The 19,674-nt window shown below is 47.0% G+C and overlaps 1 long non-coding RNA gene across 1 annotated transcript; it reads right to left on the minus strand.

The window, feature by feature from the left end:
• Positions 1-16,565: 16,565 nt before the first annotated feature.
• LOC119873424 lies at positions 16,566-17,814 on the minus strand. Its single transcript, XR_005364023.1, has 2 exons — positions 17,635-17,814; positions 16,566-17,302 (listed from the first exon to the last, which is right to left on the minus strand). It is a non-coding gene; the product is annotated as an uncharacterized LOC119873424 (long non-coding RNA).
• Positions 17,815-19,674: the final 1,860 nt, after the last annotated feature.

Consider the following 19,674-nt stretch of genomic DNA (forward strand, 5'->3'; position numbering starts at 1 on the left):
TTTTATTTTTTCACATATGAAATAAAAAGATTGGACTATTCTTAAGATCCCTTGCAGCTCCAACATTCTATGAGTCTAAATCTCAGATATATTTTAAATCCTGCCTAGTGGCCCTCAAAAGATAATGAAAACAATTATAAACAGTTGATATGTACAAGCTATTACTATGCGCCTGTCACTGTCTGTACATTGTCATTTAATCCTCACAAAACTGGAACTGACGAGGTGAGTTCTATGATGCGCTTGATCTTAGCCAATAGACAGAGAAGAGATCGGTAGGTCCTATTATGCTGTCCTTTGAAGAAATAAACTGTTTTCACAGAAGTTAAGTGACTGGCTGCAAGTTCTACAGCTCTCTGCAGAAAAGAAATGGGGTGAGAACATAGAGATTGCTTAGAAATACAGAAATAAGGGATCCCTGGGTGGCGCAGCGGTTTGGCGCCTGCCTTTGGCCCAGGGCGCGATCCTGGAGACCCAGGATCGAATCCCACATCAGGCTCCCGGTGCATGGAGCCTGCTTCTCCCTCTACCTGTGTCTCTGCCTCCCTCTCTCTCTCTCTGTAACTATCATAAATAAACAAAAATTTAAAAAAAAAAAAAAAAGAAAGAAATACAGAAATAAAAAAGGAACTGGGTTAACTCAAGCAACCCAACTTTGATGAGCTTTTGCCTGGGGAGGGCAAGAGGAGAGGTAAGAGACCTCTCGCAGGAGGAGGAGGAGAAGTTGAAGCAGTGACCATGGAAGAGAAAAGACCCTAAGTTTGGAGTAGCCAGCCCCACTTTGAGCTCCAGCTCCCCTGTGTTTTAGCTTTGTGACTTTGGGCAACTCACTTCAATGCTCTAAAGGTCCATTTTGGAGCACCTGGGTGGCTCAGTGGTTGAGCATCTGCCTTCAGTTCAAGTTGTGATCCCAGAGTCCTGGGATTGAGTCCCACATCAGGCTCCCCTCAGGAAGCCTGCTTCTCCCTCTGCCTATGTCTCTGCTTTGCTCTCTGTGCCTCTCATGAATAAATAAATAGAATCTTAAAAAAAAAAAAAAAAAAAGTCTGTTTCGACAGCCTCCAAACAGGGAAAATCCTATTACAGTAGCTGCTGTGGACTGAATGTTCATGTCCTCCAGGCCAAATTCAAATGTCCAAACTCAGTCCCCAGTGTAAGGGTATCTGAAGGCCTACAAGAATTAATTAGGGTTGGATGAGGTCATGAGGGTGGAGCCCCCACGATGAGATTAAGGCCCCTATAAAAAGGAAAACACAAGAGCTCTTTCTTTGCCTCCTGAGCAGACAGCAAGAAGGCGCCCCTCTGCCATCTGGAAGAAGGATCTCACCAGGAACTGAATCAGTGGGCAACTTGGTCTTAGACTCACCAACCTTCAGAACTGTGAAGGATAAATTTTCGTATTGAAGCCACCCAGTCTATGTCATTTTTGTCATGGCAGCCTAAACTGATTGCAATAGCTGACATGTAGGACATACCATGCACTGGGCTCGTTCATTCATTCTATAAGTATCTTTTGTGAACCTCTCTGTGTCCGGCACTATCCTAAACACTCCAGACACTCAGCAAACAAGACAAAGATCCCTTCTTTCTAAAATGTGTGCTCTAATTTGGAGAGACAGGGACAATAAACAAGTAAACTGTAATCTTGACAAAAACTGTATAGAGAAGGGGATCCCTGGGTGGCGCAGCGGTTTGGCGCCTGCCTTTGGCCCAGGGCGCGATCCTGGAGACCCGGGATCGAATCCCACATCGGGCTCCCAGTGCATGGAGCCTGCTTCTCCCTCTGCCTGTGTCTCTGCCTCTCTCTCTCTCTCTCTGTGACTATCATAAATAAAAAAATAAAAAAAAAAACTGTATAGAGTAAAAAACAAAAACAAAAAACTGTATAGAGTAAGTACTGACATGATCCCCACTTTTAATTTTTGTAAAAATAATCTCTACACCCAACTCACAGCTCAAACTCACAACCCGAAGAGCAAGAGTCTCATGCTGTACCCACTAAGCCAGCTAGGTGCCCCTTTTGATCCCCAATATATGTTTCTTTATTTTTTTAATTTTTTTAAGATTTTATTTTTAAGTAATCTTTATACCAAACATTGGCCTCAAATTTACAACCTTAAGATCAAGAGTCCCATGCTCTACTGACAGGGCTAGCCAAGTGCCCCAATGATCCCCATTTTTAAAATGATGAATCTATAGGAGCCTGGGTGGCTCAGTCAGTTGATCATCCAACTCAACTCCGTTCAGGTCTCTATCTCAGGGTTGTGAGTTTAAGCCCCATGTTGGCTTCCTGTGTGGAACCTAGTTAAAAATAAATAAAAATATGGGATGCGTGGGTTGATCAAATCCCACATCGGCCTCCCCACAGGGAGCCTGCTTCTCCCTCTGCCTATGTCTCTGCCTCTCTCTCTCTTTCCCATGAATAAAAAGAAAGAAAAGAAAAGAAAGAAAAGAAAAGAAAAGAAAAGAAAAGAAAGAAAGAAAAGAAAAGAGAAAGGAAGAAAGGAAAGGAAAGGAAAGGAAAGGAAAGGAAAGGAAAGGAAAGAAAGGAAAGGAAAGGAAAGGAAAGGAAAGGAAAGGAAGAAAGAAGAAAAAAAGAAAGAAAGAAAGAAAGAAAGAAAGAAAGAAAGAAAGAAAGAAGAAAGAAAGAAGAAAGAAAAAAAGAAAGAAAGAAAGAAAGAAAGAAAAGAAAGGTAAAATAAAATAGGATGCCTGGGTGGCTCAGTCAGTTAAGCATCTGCCTTCAGCTCAGGTCATGATCCCAGACCATGAGCATTGTGTCCAGCTTCTTGATCAGCAGGGAAGTCTGCTTCTCCCTCTGCCCATCACCCTGTTTGTGCTCTCTCTCTCTGTCTCTCAAATAAATGAATTTAAAATTTTTTTAAATCTTTTTAAAAATCTTTTTTTACAAATTTAAAATATTAATTAATTAATTAATTAATTAATTAATTAATGGAACCTAAGGAGTGTCTGTGTGGCACTCAGACAGTTGAGCATCTGATTCTCGATTTCAGCTGAGATCACAGTCTCAGGTTCCTCAAATCGAGCCCTGCATTGGGCTCTGCACTCAGTGAGGAGTCTGCTTGAGGATTCTCACTTTCCCTCCACCCCGCCAGCTGCTTGCTCATGCACGCTCTCTTGTGCTCTCTCTCTCAAATAAATAAGTAAATAAATAAATATATATTTTTTTAATGAAGAATCTGAGGCATAGAGAGGTCAAGGGGGTTGCTCAGTCTCACAGTTGGAAAGCAGCAGAGCCAGACTCAGATGCGGCAGCTTGACTCCAGGAGGCCACACGCTGCACCTCTATGCTATTCTGGTCTCTCCGGTAACAACCTCTTGTGGGAATCCAATGAGAGAAAGTATGTGAAATCGCTTTATAAACATGGGAGCTGATGATGTGGCTGACCTAGATCTGCTGAGACCGTGACAGGCGGTGGGAAAGCAATTTCCAGTCTCCCACCCACCACGAAGCCAGAGCGCCTCTTCCTCCACCACCCTTCAACCCTGGGGTTCCTCCAGATGCCTCTGATGTGAGTGGTGGGGAGGCTGAGGGAGGAGCAAAATTATGAATTCGGCTCCCCTCCTGGTGGCTCAGATGCCCTGCAGAGACATAGCCTGGAACATTACCTCGCTCTCCAGCCACACTTTTATTTTGGGTCCTCAACCTATAGGAAGGGAAGCCCCATCGGCAACGTGACTAAGGCTGGTGAGTCAGGCGCCCCTGCTGGCCTCCTCCACTCACCAGCATCCGTGGCAGAGGGAGAGGCAGGAGAACATGTCCCTTTCCGCCTGCACCCCCGGGGGTGAGGGCTGGGGGCTGGCAAAGCTAGGACTTCCCTGCAGACAGAACAGATGGCTGTTGCTGATGAAGGCACACTACAGACCCTCACACACGCGCATACACACCCACATGTGCAGAACAGGCTCCTGCCTCAAGGAGGGGCTTGTTAGACCCTACTAGAGGCCATTCCATAGTCCCTGGCTCACCGAATGAGTGCATCAGTGGAAGGATAAATAGCAGATCACAATTGCAAAGCACATTCCAGCTAACAAAGCTTTGTCACTTACAGCAGTGTGTATAATCCTCCAGAAAGAATGATGAGGTGGGTGTCGCAGTATCCCAATTATATTAATGAGAAAGCTGAAGCTCAGAGAATTAATGTCAATTTTTCAAGGTCTCACAGCTGATCAAGGGTATTTACTGAATACCCTTGGATATTGGACAGATGGATGGATGGATGGATGGATGAATGGATGGATGGATGGATGGATGGATGGATGGATGAGTTGGTGAACCAGAACCTGAAATATGTCTTTTGTCTTCTCTGAATCCGACACTGTTTCTATCATATGTAATACTGCTGTCCTCAGCCAGAGTTCAACTGTCTCCTCTGAGGAGTTGAAGTTGGAGATGTTGTGAGAACAAGAAATGTCTCCTGGTGGACTGATGATGTCACCTTCTTGGCCATTGCCTTTCTGTGGACAGTGACCTGTTCTCCCGTCTCACCAAGACCTTACTCTCACAGCCATCCCAGGCTATACTAGGATGCTGGGTTATGACATATCTATTTATAGGCCCATCCCCTTCACCTGTGACCCCCCAGGAGCCCTGAACCTTATCCCTGTGCCCCAGCATCTGGCATCAACCAGGAAACAAGTGAAAAAATGAATGAGGTAGGTGGCAAATTTTCTTTTCCTGTGTTCTTCAAAACAAGAAAACAGGGATGCCTGGGTGGCTCAGTGGTTGAGCATCTGCCTTTGGCTCAAGGCGTGATCCCGGGGTCCCAGGATCGAGTCCCACATCGGGCTTCCTGCATGGAGCCTGCTTCTCCCTCTGCCTGTGTCTCTCTGCCTCTCTCTCTCTCTCTCTCTCTCTCGAATAAATAAATAAAATCTTAAAAAAAAAAAAAAAGAAACCAAGGATTCAGGATTCTGTCTTGTGGTTTGGTGGCAAAGGAATGTATGGGACCAGTTCTGAAAATCTCTCTGTCTCCCTCTCTGTCTCTCTGTCTCTCTTTCTCCCCCCCCCCCTCCTTCCTTAGAAAGCCCACCAATAGTTAGAAGTCTAAATATCAACAGGGCAATTTCAGCTCCCAGGGAGCAAAAGGGGACAAGAGCATCCCAGCTGCTCAACCAGGTCAGTCCCAAAGAACTCAATTTTCTTTCTCCCTCGAAAGGGCCCAATAGCATGCATCCACCCACGTCTTGGCTCTCCTGCACCCCCTTTTCTGCCTCCCTGCAGACAGCCGATGCTGCCACCCTCCCACCCAGCCCTCTGCTATCAGAGCTCTGAACACCCAAAAAGGAAAAAATGATTGTGCTGAGCAAAGACAGAGCCAGGGAGGAAGGGAAGAGCTGTTTGCTGCCAGCTGACGTTCTGCAGACTGAGCTGTCTGTGTCCGTGCCAAGGGTGTGGCCACCAGCAAAATCCGAGAGAGATGGGAGGCAGAAAAAGAGAATGTACTGATTGCTACAGCACATCCTGAGCCCTATCTCACAGTCTTATCTTAAACTGTACCCAGTGGGCCTCCCCAAGAGAGAGGACGAGATCAAAAGTCTACCCATGACAGAGAACTACAGGAGGTCACACGTTCAGCCAACGTTTAACATTTACTGGGCACACTATGTGCCAAGCAACACACTACAGAGAACTACAGGAGGTCACACGTTCAGCCAACGTTTAAACATTTACTGGGCACACTATGTGCCAAGCAACACACTCAGCCCAGGGAAGGCAGATGTGAAAGACAGCATACCTGCTCCTGGGAAATCTCACTCTGGAGTGGGAGAGACAGGCCCATCAATAAGGCGACTGTAGCACAATCAGTGGCAAGAGAGAGAGGAGCCTTAGACATAGTAAGAGATCGGAGGAGGAGCACCTCACCCAGACTCAGGAGCGAAGGGCGGGCAGAGAGTCTGCCCTTAGAAGGTGGCATTCAACACACTGAGTCGTGAAGAAGAGGAGGAATTAGATCAGTGGAGACAGGAGAGGCACCCTGAAGCAGCAGGAAGCATGAAGCTAGCAGAATGAAGCTAACAGAACTGTGCCAGCAGGACCCATGATTTGGTGTAGCCTAGGGAAGGGCGAAGGAGAGGAGTGGTCAGAGTATGGGGGCTTTGGTCACAATTGCGAAGGGGTTGGGATGTTATTTTAAAGACAGCCGGAAAAATAAATAAATAAATAAATAAATAAATAAATAAATAAATAAATAGACAGCGGGACTTGAGGCATCTGGGTGGCTCAGTGGTTGAACATCTGCGCCCAATGGCTCAGTTCGGAAGAGCATGCAACTCTTCATCTCAGGGTTGTGAGTCCCAGCCCCATGTTGGGGGGTAGAGATTACTTAAATAAAACTTAAAAAAAAATTAGAGACAATTGGGCTTTTATCATTAGACTTTAGGAAGAGGTGGTTGATCAGATTTGAATTTTGGGGAAAAAAAAATTCCCCACTGGCAACTAAGTGGGGATGGATCCCCAGGGCACAAGTTGGGAGAGTAGGAGACCACTGAGGAGGATAGATAAGGTGATAGCCCAGTGACAAATGGTGATCTGAACTTAGGGACATTCCCATGAGAGGAAGAAGAAGACACAGATCTGTGAGGTATGTGGGAACTAGAATGGCTGGACGAGGTGACCTGCATGAAGGGACAGAGTAGGGGACAGGGAGAAGGTGATGCCCAGATTTTGACTTGGGTATTGAGTGGGTCAAAATAATGGGGATGGGGAATATGGGCAAAGAAGGAGGTTTGGACAGGAAGCAGATGAGTTCAGCATGAGGTCTCTCAAGTTTAAGGCACCTGCAGACATCCAAGGAGAGAGATTTGGCAATGCAGTGGAAGTAAGGTACGGGACTCAAGGAGTCTGGACTAGAGATGAACACTCGGGAGTCAGTGTAGCTGCTGTGGTTAAAACCATGGATATGGATGAAATGGCCAAGGAGAATACGCATGTCTGAGAATGTGTAGACATCCTTTTTCTGCCCACAGGCACAGTGGGCTGAGATAACCTAAGTCTGACACATGGGTCAGAATGGATGCTCAAAAAATTGTAGTTGAATGAATAGTAGGTCTAGAAAAAGTCCTGGATAATTATTTAGCCTGATGTTTCACTTCCAAACATGATCAACAACATTCCCCTTTTCCTTTCAAAACTTTCTATCCTATTGTCTCTTGATCCTGATAATTGGGAAGTCCTGCGAACGCCCACCTCGAATCCCTCCTATCAGTCTTCCAGCCTTTGTAGTCCTGAGTCCTGATTGCCTTGCTCGCTGTATTCACCAACTGCTCACCCTCTCTCCTTGCCTCCTACACTCTCCCTTGTCTGATATTTTTAAACAGTTTTATTTTCAGACAGTATTCGTCACTGCCATCAGCTGCCTATTTGAGGTATTTTCATCAAATATTGTATTTGTGTACTTAAACCATAACTTTCTGTAAAGGAAAGCAATGGCACAAATAATCCAAAAATGATCAATTTAAATGACTTCTGATGGGGAAGCTACTTTGGTCCTTGCATCTGAATATAGGTGTGTTAGATACTCCAAAAATCTAATTCAAGCCAAATGGCCATTTAAGGGGAATTGATGCAAGAGGAACTTGCCTAGAAGCTGCCCAATTGTTCCATCCCTAGGACTTCAACACAACACCCAGCCTTCTATCCATCCATCTCTCTATCCACTCATTTGTTCCATCTATTCATCTTCCAATTCATCCGTTCATCTACCCATTCATTCATCTATCCCTCAAGACATCTATCATCTATCTATCTATCTATCTATCTATAAACATCTTTTGAATGCCTGCTGCTGTACTATACTGTAATAGTCACTGAGGAACATGAAATAAATACAACATGGAATCAAGATCTTCAAGTCCAAATGAGGAGAAGGACCCAAAGTAAAAGAGACTACCCGAAGGGGCTCTAAAAGAAGACTTAGAAGAGAGGACATAACTCTTTTTAGAGGAATCAAGGAAGACTGCATAAGAAAGGGTCTTGAGGGATCCCTGGGTGGCGCAGCGGTTTAGCGCCTGCCTTTGGCCCAGGGCGCGATCCTGGAGACCCAAGATCAAATCCCACGTTGGGCTCCCGGTGCATGGAGCCTGCTTCTCCCTCTGCCTAAGTCTCTGCCTCTCTCTCTCTCTCTCTCTGTGTGTGACTATCATAAATAAATAAAAATTAAAAAAAAAAAAAAAGAAAGGGTCTTGAAAGAGAAGAGAGATTTGAAGGTAGTCAATCTTACCTCTCACAGGGGCACAGGGCACAGGTCAGGATTTATTCCACAAGGTATGGGGAAATCTACCCATGACCCAGACTTCAAGCCACATCACCTCTCTTGGCCTCAGTGTCTTCAGTAGACCAAAAGGATTGTATCAGTGGTTTTTTTACTCTACTCCATTTCCCAAATATGGGCAACCGACTGCTGCAGTTTGCCCATGTTTGAGGGATTTCTTGGGATGCAGGACTTGCAAAAGTCAGATATCACAAGATGGCAGGAAGTTGGGGGGGCAGGTTTTGGGGAGAAGGAGGCTCAGTCCAGAGGGCTCAGAGCCCCTATTTACACTTTAACTGGATCAGCCATGACTTTTCCTCCTACTGAGCTTCTATGTTAGATTTTGTTTGCTCATTGTTTGTGGGGTTTTTTTTAAGTCTGAAAACAACTGGACTAAATGATCACTAGAGTCTCTGCAGTCCTTTAAAATTAAAATTATAGGGACACCTTGGTGTCTCAGTGGTTGAGCATCTGCCTTCGGCTCAGATCATGACCCAGGTGTCCTGGGATCGAGTCTCGCGTCGGGCTCCCCGCAGGAAGCCTGCTTCTTCCTCTATGTCTCTGCTTCTCTCTGTGTCTTTCATGAATAAATAAAATATTTAAAAAATAATAATAATAATAATAAATAAATAATAAAATTAAAATTATAGGAGCACCTGGGTGGCTCAGTGGTTGAGCATCTGCCTTTGGCTCAGGTTGTGATCCTGGGGTCCTGGGATTGAGTCTCACATCAGGATCCCCACAGGGAGCCTGCTCCTCTTTCTGCCTATGTCATTGCTTCTTTCTGTGTGTCTCTCTGACACACATAAAGTCTTTTTTATTTATTTTTTTTAAATTTTATTTATTTATTATAGTCACAGAGAGAGAGAGAGAGGCAGAGACACAGGCAGAGGGAGAAGCAGGCTCCATGCACCGGGAGCCCGATGTGGGATTCGATCCCGGGTCTCCAGGATCACGCCCTGGGCCAAAGGCAGGCGCCAAACTGCTGCACCACCCAGGGATCCCTATAAAGTCTTTTTTAAAAATTAAATTAAAATTATATATTTGTGAGGATCTGATTTTTTTTATTCTCTCTTCTTTCTATCATTCTGATTTGGATTTTTTACCTTTGGTGAAATGGAGTGAGGACTACCAGATAAAATAAGTATTATGGCTCAAAACCCTTCCTTTAAGACTTTTAGAAGCTCTAAAATAAATCACAAAATATAGGGACCCCCGGGGTGGCTCAGCAGTTGAGCGCCTGCCTTCGGCCCAGGGCGTGATCCTGGAGTCTTGAGACCGAGTCCTACATCAGGCTCCTTGCATGGAGTCTGCTTCTCTCTCTGCCTATGTCTCTGCCTCTCTCTGTGTGTCTCTCATGAATGAATAAATAAAATCTTTTTAAAAATAAATAATTAAATAAATGAGAAAATATTAAACTTAATTAAACATGGTCAAGTCTTAAGACGCGGGATGCCTAGGTGGCTCAGTGGTTGAATGCCTGCCTTCGACTCAGGGTGTGATCCCACGGTCCTGAGACTCATTGGGCTCCCTGCATGGAGCCTGCTTCTCCCTCTGCCTGAGTCTCTGCCTCTCTCACTGTATCTCTCATGAACAAATAAATAAAATTTAAAAAAAAAAAAAGGTTTTGGGGATGCCTGGGTGGCTCAGAGGTTAGGCGCCTGCCTTTGGCCCAAGGCATGATCCTGGGATGCTGGAATCAAGTCCCACATCGGGCTCCCTGTGAGGAGCCTACTTCTCCCTCTGCCTGTGTCTCTGCCTCTCTCTCTGTGTGTCTCTCATGAATAAATAAATAAAATCTTTATAAATAAATAAATAAATAAATAAATAAATAGTTTTAAGACACGTAGCATCCCAGACTAACCTGCAGGAAGATGTCCTTCATTTATGCCTTTCTCCCTCCCAACTCCCATGCCACTCATTCTGAAGTTATATCTCTGGGGGCAAATTTAGGAGTGAGGGGAGGGTGATAACATACCACCCTAAAGAATCCCCTCTTGTTTTAGGGTGGAGCAGAGGGCTGAGAGGGGACCAGGAGAAGCCGTTGGAAACAGCCCAATTCCCCCTCCCACCCCAGATCCTTCTGGCAGCTCTAATTGAGGCCTGTCACAGGGAGAGAAGCCAGCTGCAAATTGCATTCATCAACGAATTACAGCAATTACAGCCCCAGCCCCAGCCTAATGGGGGTGACACTTCCAGCCAGGCAGTCCCTTGGCCTGATTCCAAGATGCCAAATGCAGGGTCATTTCCTCCAGTCCAGACCCCCAACTTTATCCTGGCTCCGCACCCTGCCTTCACACAATATACCAAAGGATGGGTGTTCCCTAGAGCTTCTCCCAACCATCACCCAAGTTCACCCAGCAATCTAGGCCTGGTTCCTATTGCTGTTCCTTAAGCTGGGTTTCCTCCAGATTTGGTTCTTGGGACTACTGATCTGCTGGCATTTCAAGGGCCTGTTAAGGATGCTCTCCTCTTTGGCATTTAGGCCAGCTCTGTTCCTCCATCCCTTGTGCCCACCCTGACCACACAGAGCCAAGGCTAGGGTGAGGTTCAGATGAAACCTGTGGAGGTGTAGTGGAAGTGTCACCTCCCAAAAGAAGAAGTATGTGGCCACCCACACCTGTCCACAGCTGCTTCCTCACTCCCCTCCCTGGAGCCACCAGCTCTGGTTTCAATGAGGGTGTGTGTGTGTGTTTGTGTGTGTGTGTGTGGTGTGACATACCACACAGAGATGCGGAGGACCTGATACTGGACCCTCTCTTTGTCATTTTGGGTGTAAGAGTGCCACCAAATATCCTCAAAAAATGCTCTTTTTCCCCTTCTTGCTCTTTGCCTCAGATTTCTGGCACCTCTACAAACCAGGTTGTGCCGAAGAAAAAGAAGTTTCAGAGATCAGACCATCCACCTCCCAGCATTTGGGCAGAAACAATCATCTCTTCCTCTGTCAGCCCCTGTTTGACTTTGGGAGGGGGGAGAGAAAGAAGGCTTCTTTTCTGCTCTGAAGTTTCTGAGGAAGCCAACCCAGATCCCACCCTTCCCTTCCAGAGAATGTATCCTGTGATGTATACGTAGGAGTCAAGCCTGGAGAATGAATTCTCCTGAACTGTCCTTTCTGCAGGAGTGGTGAGGATGGACACACCCAGGAAAGGGAGGGCCCAAGAGAAGGGGTGTGTTTCAAATATCCCCTGGCACACCAAAGCTTTCTGCCTAGGGGAGCAGTAGAGTTCAACTGACCCAGTGGTAAGGGAAGAGGCCAACAGAGATGACTCAGTAGCCCCAGCTTCCTGTAGGCCCTCGAAGAAACTCAGCATTTCATCTTGAGTTTCAGATAAATCTCCAGAAAAGAGGGGGGCCTGCTTGGTTCAGTGGTTGAGCATCTGCCTTTGGCTCAGGTCGTGATCCCAAGGTCGTAGGGTAGAGTTCCACATCAGGCTCCCCACAGGGAGCCTGCTTCCCTCTCTGCCTGTGTCTCTGCCTATGTGCCTCACATGGATAAATAAATAAAATCTTAAAAAAAAAAAAAAAAAAAAAAGCTCTCCATAAAAGAGAGAGGGCAGCCTCAGGCAGGAACCAAGGACAGGTGTTGGGGGTGGATAGAGACAGATGGAAGGAGACACTAGGCATGACAAGGACAGATAAAGACTGAGGCTGAGGCCGAGAGTGAGAGTAGAAAGAGGACTGGATTGCCAAACAAGGACAGCAGTCAGGACTTGGGGCTTGCCCAGGGCAGCTTGTTCTCCTCTCAGGCTCCACCCTGAGTGGATGCCCCTGACACCCCACCCAGATCCCCTCCACTGGCTGTGAGTGTTGGCTTCAACGGCTCCTGGCTGCTCCTTCTCTGGAGACTTGAGCAAACATCAGCCAATTAGCTGACCAAAGGGGTGCAAAAGACCAGGCTCTCTACCTCTGATCTTTCCTGAGGTGCAATTCTCCAACCAGGGTCTCCCACAGGATCAAGACAACATTAGACTCCAACTGTGAGAGCACCTCTTATCTAGTCCCTCCCCTTCCTCCTCCTGCTTCCCTCCCTCCCTCCCTTCTGAAAATCTGTCCTCAATAAACCATGTGCCCCTGAATCGCTGTCTCAGGCTCTGCATTCAGGAAACCAGATCCAGGACACCTTCTTTGTGTACAAATCACACCTTCGCTCCAGTGTCTGGGACGCTATGACCACCCACAATAATGCTAAATATCAGACTATATGTGGGTGATTGAAAGGAGTGATTGATTGGATTAATACTCAGGATGGGAAGATGAGTGTGTGGGGTTTTTATAGTAGGACTGCCCATCCCTCACTCACACACACATAAACACACACACACACAAAGTCACACACAAGGTGTTAATCTGATCCCCTTGGCTCATCCCAGTACATCCTGTCTGCATCTAGGCCACTGCTTATGTTTGTGCAAACTCAGTGGCAGATAATCCAGTTTGTGTATTATCCAGACCCCCAGCTGGCTAGCATCTTCCCATCACCGCCTGAGCTCTCTGTTCCAGGGCCTCTGCGCTGGGGGGAGGGGAGGTGGAGGGAGCTGGTAGTGTTGGGCAGAGGAAGGCAGCAGGGGAGGGCAAGCTGATGATGAAAACTCAGTCAGCTCTGCTGCTACTATCACAGCCATCCGATGAAAGATCAGAAACTGCTAGATAAAATCATGTTAGGATGTTTGTGTGGATTCCAGGTATCTGGGCTCTACATGAAATAGACATTTAAAGAGCTGTTTTATAAAGTGAAAACTCCCTGAATGAAGCTAGGAAAATTGCCTGCTAAACAACCACGTTGGGATATCACAGTTTGATAAGATGTTTTAAGATAATTCAAGGTATGCAAAGTCTTCACCTATCCTGAAAGTTTTTCAGGAAGGAGAGTATGCAGATTTTTCAGGCTTTTCAGTTCTCCCTGTCAATAAGATCTTCTTATAGTCTACCCTCCTGCCAGACTGGCAGTTTGGTCTGTTTCTTTTTGGATTTCAGAAGAAAGGAAGAACTATGGATCTCCCATTCTTTTTTTTTTTTTTTCTCTCCCATTCTTTTTGCCATGATGCTCCTTCCCCCAAATATCTGGACCTGCCTTGTCTATAGAAGTAGCATGTAAACCACATTTATAATTATAGAATTTCTGGTAGACCTATTTTTTAAAGGTAAAAAAAAATTAGGTGAAACTAATCTTAATGAAGTATTTTTAATAAAGTATTTTATTTAACTCAATATACCAAAAATTGTCATTTCAACACACACACTACATAAAAAATATTAATGAGGGGTGGCTGGGTGGCTCAGTTGGTTGAGCATCCAACTCTTGATCTCAGCTCCCATCTTGATCTTGGGGTCATGAGTTCAAGCCTCACCCTGGGCTCTTCACTGGTCATGGAGCCTACTTAAAAATAAAAAATAAACAAAAACTTGGAGTGCCTAAGTGGCTCAGTCTGTTAAGCATCTGCCTTTAGCTCAGGTCATGATCTCAGGGTCCTGGGATAGAGCCCCATCCTTGGGATCTGTGCCCAGTTGGGAGTCTGCCTCTCTCCCTCTCCCTCTGCCCCTCCCCCACCTCATGCTCACCATCTCTCTAAAATAACTTTAAAAACTTAAAAAAAATAAAAGTATTAATGAGATATTTTACATTCTTTTCTCTTACTAAGTCTGCAAAGTCTGTTGTATTTCATACTTAGGGCGTATCTGAGTTCAGTTCAGCCACATTTCCTATGTTCAGTTGCCACGTGTGGCTGGTGGCTGCCATTTTGGACAGCACAGGTCTAGGGTTTCCTAGGAGTCCCTTCCTTGGCACCAGCCCCACATTTGGTTCCTCTGGGGGGGAAGAATAGCAATCTAACTTAACTATCCTGGGGTGACCTTGGGAGGAGCTGGGATAGAGGAGTGGTAAACAGACTCTAGGGAGCGTCCTAGGTCAGATAATTAATTACTGGGAAGGGAGGAACGAAACTATGTCTATTAAACCTCAGACTCAAGTCTTTTCTCCTGAGTAGTAAGTAGAGCCAAGAAAGTGCTCTGAAGGCCATGGTCCTCCAAGTCCCTGGTTAATCAGAATGTTTAACGTGGGTTCTAAATCTGCTTCACCTCCTCCAGGAGGCCTTCCTAGATAAACTCTCCAACCTTTTTTTTTTTTTAAGATTTTATTTATTTATTCATGAGACAGAGAAAGAGAGAGAGAGAGAGGCAGAGACACAGGCAGAGGGAGAAGCAGGCTCCATGCAGGGAGCCCGACGTGGGACTCAATCCCGGGTCTCCAGGATCACGCCCTGGGCCGAAGGCAGGCGCTAAACCACTGAGCCACCTGGGCTGCCCTAAACTCTCCAACCTTGATTGATAGATTCTTTCCTGGTTGCTGTCAGTATTTATAGACTAAAACCATTTCTTCACTGAGGTGATACCTCAACCCTCCAACCCTTGAATGAACATCCCACATTCCAAAGATATGAGATGACTCCTACTATGTGACCACCACTGTCCTAGGGATACAGTGGTGAACAAAATGAACGAAGGCTATCTTCCTAGAATGGATAGCCTGGAGACAAAGGCAGACAGCAAACAAACTTAAAAATGAAACAAACAAGGTAATTTCAGAGGGTGATAAAACGAAGGCAGAAAGATCCCGAAGGAGTTCCCCATGCCCACCTTGTACTGAGAACTGTAGAAAGCAAACCAGAAAAGATCCAATACTGTCTACTCAACTCCCTCACTTTACAGATAGGTAAACTGAGGCCAATTGAGGGGTACTTTCTGAGGTGCTGCCTGGTCAGATGGGTGGCTCTGTCCCTCCCCCATCAGCCTGGGAGAGTTCCAGAGTGAGTAAGCAGTTCTGTCTTCTCAGTCCCTAAGGATAAGAGTCAGCATCTGGAATGGAAGGCAACGGATAATCTTGCAAAAACAAACACAATCAAAAGCCCAAAACCTCATTCTCAGCAATCTTTAAAACCCAGCTGTCATCCCTGCACAGCTCCACCAAACTGTTCACCAGATTTCATAGGAGGAGGTGGGAGGTGCTCAAGAGATAAGCCCTCCTGCCTTCCCCACCCCATTCTGCAGGAGCACAGACTCAAGATTAGCCATGGGGCCTCTATGAATAGGGAAGGGGTACCCCACACAGCCCAGAGTGGCAGAGGTATCTAATCCTTCAGGCTTCTGCTTCCTGTTCGAGGAGTCCATGCTCTATAGCAGCTGGTAGGGGGTTCTCGCTAGGAGGGCGGGGGTCACCCTGGGGGCATCCAGGGTCTCAGCTGCCCTTCTTCAGTCTGAAGAGCTCCTCTTTCCATGTTCCCTTCAGAGCATGCACTCCGTGTCTCAGCCTGGCTCCCTCCCTGAGTCGCTGGGATTTATTTCAGGAGATGTTTCGCCCACTCTGCCTGACGTCTGTGAGAAGCTGGGTGCTTAGGGAGTCCTCACCATCTGCCCACCTCCACCATCAGCCAGGCAGCCCCCAGGGGGTTGAATTCCCAGACCAGGAAAGTCAGCCCAAGCTCACTCCCACGCCTGTGAATCCTCTGGCAAGTGGCTGGAGATTTTCTTACCTCCCCTGAAGTGAGGGCACTATAACATCTACCCCTCACATATACACCCTTTGGCCTGAAAAGTCCTTGAAATCTGGGGATGGAGGAAGAGGAGGCTGAATTAAAGTTCCTTCCCTCCCCAAACCCTTTCGATGCACATTTTTGGCCGCATCTAGGAAAACTTGAAATACATATACCCTTTGACACAATGATTACATGTCTAGGAATATATCTTATAAGAAATATGTGCAAGGAGGTCTGTTGCTGTGGACACATTGTGAATTTAACAGGGGATTTAATTAAGAAACGATAGCATATTCAGACAGTGAAATCTCATGTGGTCATCAAAAAGAACAAGAAAAACCCATATGTCCCAACATTGAATAATGCCCAAGATATAAATGAGAAAAGCAAAACTGTACCACAATATGCCTCATATAATTCCGTGTGTTGGATACTAATACATGCCTCTTTTGTATATGTGGAGAAAAAAATATCTGAGAGATTATATATAAAAACTGTCCCCGGGCAGCCCGGGTGGCTCAGCAGTTTAGCGCTGCCTTCGGCCCGGGGTGTGATCCTGGAGACCCGGGATTGAGTCCCACGTCGGGCTCCCTGCATGGAGCCTGCTTCTCCCTCTGCCTGTGTCTCTGCCCAGCGCCCCCCCCCCCCACATGAATAAATAAAAATATTTTTTAAAAAAACTGTCCCCAGTGTTTAGCTAATTCTGAAATTTAGATTAGGGGGTTCTCCATTTTCTAAGCTTCTATACAGAAAGATCTGTTACTTTTGTAATCAAGGCAGGGGAGAGGAGGAATCGTTTTTTTAAAAAGTTTTTTTTTTTTTTTTTTTTGTAAAGGAAGGAAGAACAAATCCCGTCCTCTGGTTTAGGCAAGGGAGGAGGTCCCATGACATCCACCCACAAACTCCCCAGTTGATGGCCTTGGAAGTGATGTGTGGCTACAGACTGCCCACACTTTATAGCCCAGTGCTGGCCTGGGCCTTCCCTTACTGCCTTCACTCCATCCACTGCAACTGGCCTCCATTTTAAAAAAAGGCCTGTTTTGGAGAACACACTGTCCCATTCACCTCTGGTGCCTCAGTGGAAGTGTGTGCTTCCCAGGGCCCCATCTCAAGCAAGACTTGGGGTGACACATGGTCAGTGTGAAAGGAGGGTGGGGATTTCTGGTCCGAATGAAGCCAGAGTTCTGCTGGACTTCAGAGATAAAGTTCCAACTCCTCAGGAAGGGGGATCAGGGGAGCGGAAAGCTGGCCTTTGAACTAATCAGGGAGGGGACACAGGGAGGGAAAGGGAGGTCAGAGCTCTGAATTGCTAGACTTGCTGCCCCATCTCCTATCTGTCTGGCCCTGGGAGTACAAAGAGCCAGCCTGGGAGGAAGGATCTGGATGTGCCACTAAGTAGCTATATGTTCCTGGTCAAGTTGCTGCCTCCTCTGGGCCTTAGAGACTTCTTTACTTCCTCTTTGTTTTATCTCTTCCTGGAGCACATGCAGCATAGGAGGCCTGGAGAGGGCAGAGAAGTTGAGAGACCACTGTCATCTTTGCTTGGGATGGGCAAGACACCCAGGGCAAGTGCTATCCATCTGGATTTTACCATCCAGTGTGTGCAAGGAGAGGAGGTGATTGGTGGGGGAAGGGCAGCTCAGAGGGAGCCCAAACTCTGGACCCATCGATTTCCTTCTACTCCACCCACAGCCTCCCCACTGCCACCCCAGCACCTAACCACCACTCCGGGCCCCCTGAGACTCCCTGCCTCAGCATCTCAACATCCGTCTCAGGACCTCAAAGAAATTCTACTTGATAAAGAAGCTGGGACAAAGGAAACTACAGCCTACCTCCAACCCTGATCCCACTCCCATTCCAAGCCTGTGGTCCAGAGCTCAGCATGCAGAATCCCTGGGGCAGGGGTGCCCAGATGGCTCAGTTGGTTAAGTGTCCAGGTTTTGGCTCAACTCATGATTTCAGGGTTGTGGGATCAAGCCTCACCTGGGGCTCCGTGCTCAGCAGGAAATTGACTTAAAAGATTCTTTCCCTCTGCCCCCCTTTTTTTTTTAAGATTTTATTTATTTATTCATGAGAGACACATACACAGAGGCAGAGACACAGGTAGAGGGAGAAGTAGGCTCCATGTGGGGACCCCAACGTGGAACTAGATCCCGGGACTCCAGAATCACTCCCTGAGCCGAAGGCAGAGGCTTTAACTGCTGAGCCACCCAGGTGTCCCTAAATAAATAAATCTTAAAAAAAAAAAAAAAAAAAAATCCCTGTGGCAGGATGGACTGAGGCAGTAAGATTATTCCAAAGCTCCTGACCCCCACCCAGCCAGAAAGTAGCTTTCTTATCAGAATCTTCCAGTGCTCCCGTGTTCCCACAACCCCTTCAAAGCAGCTGGCTTCTCCATCTCACTCTCTTGCTACCAACACCTCTTTCCCTACTCCCCACCAGCTGGTCAGGCTTGAGAGGCATAAGAGCTGGGACATTGGCAGTCTCCTGTGGACCATGGCCCCTACCCAGGGTTGGAGTCTGGGGGAGCAGAAGACAATTCTAACCAAAGAGGGAGGCTAGATGGTTGGCAGAGCCAGAACCAGGAGCTGGCCCCATGGAGGTCACTCTACTGGGGGAGAGTGGGGGCTCTTCTTCCAAATCTAGAGATGGATCTCAGTCCCCCAGGTGACAGGAAATGGAGAAAACATGTCTTTGGAGACTCTGAGACAAAAGAACATTATTGGGGTGGATTGAGTAGGAAACATCTCCCAGCAGGACAGAGGCCCTTCTAGCCAAGTCCTCCCCAGCCTATTCCTTAGCAGAAGAGGACTCTGCCCTGAAGACTGAGTGAGATGAGTCACAGGCGTGTGTAGAGGGGGGCCAGGTAGCACGTGTCCCAAGCAGAACCAGCCCAGCAGCTCTATCGAGCAGGCCCTGCGCTGACGCACACTTGGGCACCCTTCCGGATCCGTGCATACCCACCCGCATCCTGCCAGCCATGAAGGGAGACAAATCTGAACTGGCCCAGATTCCACAGCAAAACTCTGCTTCTGCTGGCCCTGGCCAAAAAAATTAAGTTCCTTAGCAATCCTCCAGAATAGGGTTGCCAAGCACCTTCTCTCCCTCCCCAGATCCCTTATTTGATTCTGAAGCAAAGACTCTAAACCTGCTCTGGAGTCCATGTTTGCACAAAGGGTAAGGGTGGGACTGGAGGCAGAGGGCTGGAAAGAATTGTGCTTGGTTTTTACCCACTACTCCCACCCAGATTAGGAGGGTCTGATTGTTTATTATCTCAGACTCAGCTGGCCCCGGGTGTTGGTGGAGGGGGCAGACTTGAAAGTCCCGGCAGAGGCCCTCTGGACCTCACAACGTTAGCATTTTATTCTTTTTCTTTTTTTTTTTTAAGATTTTATTTATTTATCTCAGAGAGACAGCAGGTGCATGAACAGGCCTAGGGGCAAATGGAGAAGGAGAAGCTGACTCCCTGATGAGCAGGGAGCCTGATTTGGGGCATTGTGGGGCTCCATCCCAGGATCCTGGGGTCATGACCTGAGCCAAAGGCAAACACTTAACCCACTTAACCGACTGAGCCACCCAGGCACCCATAGCATTTGATTCTTTTCACCGTTATTGGTGGTCTACACCTTCCCCCTGTTCCCCTGGATAGGGGGAGTGGATGTCTAGCAGTCCACACTCCCACCAGCCACAAACCTCAACTTCTACTACAGCCTCTCTCATGGGAACAGCCACCATTCCCAGAGCTGGGCAACTCACAGCTTAGTCACAGGGCTGGGCTGGCTCAATCCAGCCAGGCCTCCCTAGCACCAGCAGCTGCAGCCACTGAGCTACAGTCAGCAGGATTGAGCACACAGAGATGGCTGAAAGCCAGG

The sequence above is a fragment of the Canis lupus genome, chromosome 9 (assembly GCF_011100685.1).
Source record: "Canis lupus familiaris isolate Mischka breed German Shepherd chromosome 9, alternate assembly UU_Cfam_GSD_1.0, whole genome shotgun sequence".
In the NCBI taxonomy this organism is placed as follows: domain Eukaryota; kingdom Metazoa; phylum Chordata; class Mammalia; order Carnivora; family Canidae; genus Canis; species Canis lupus.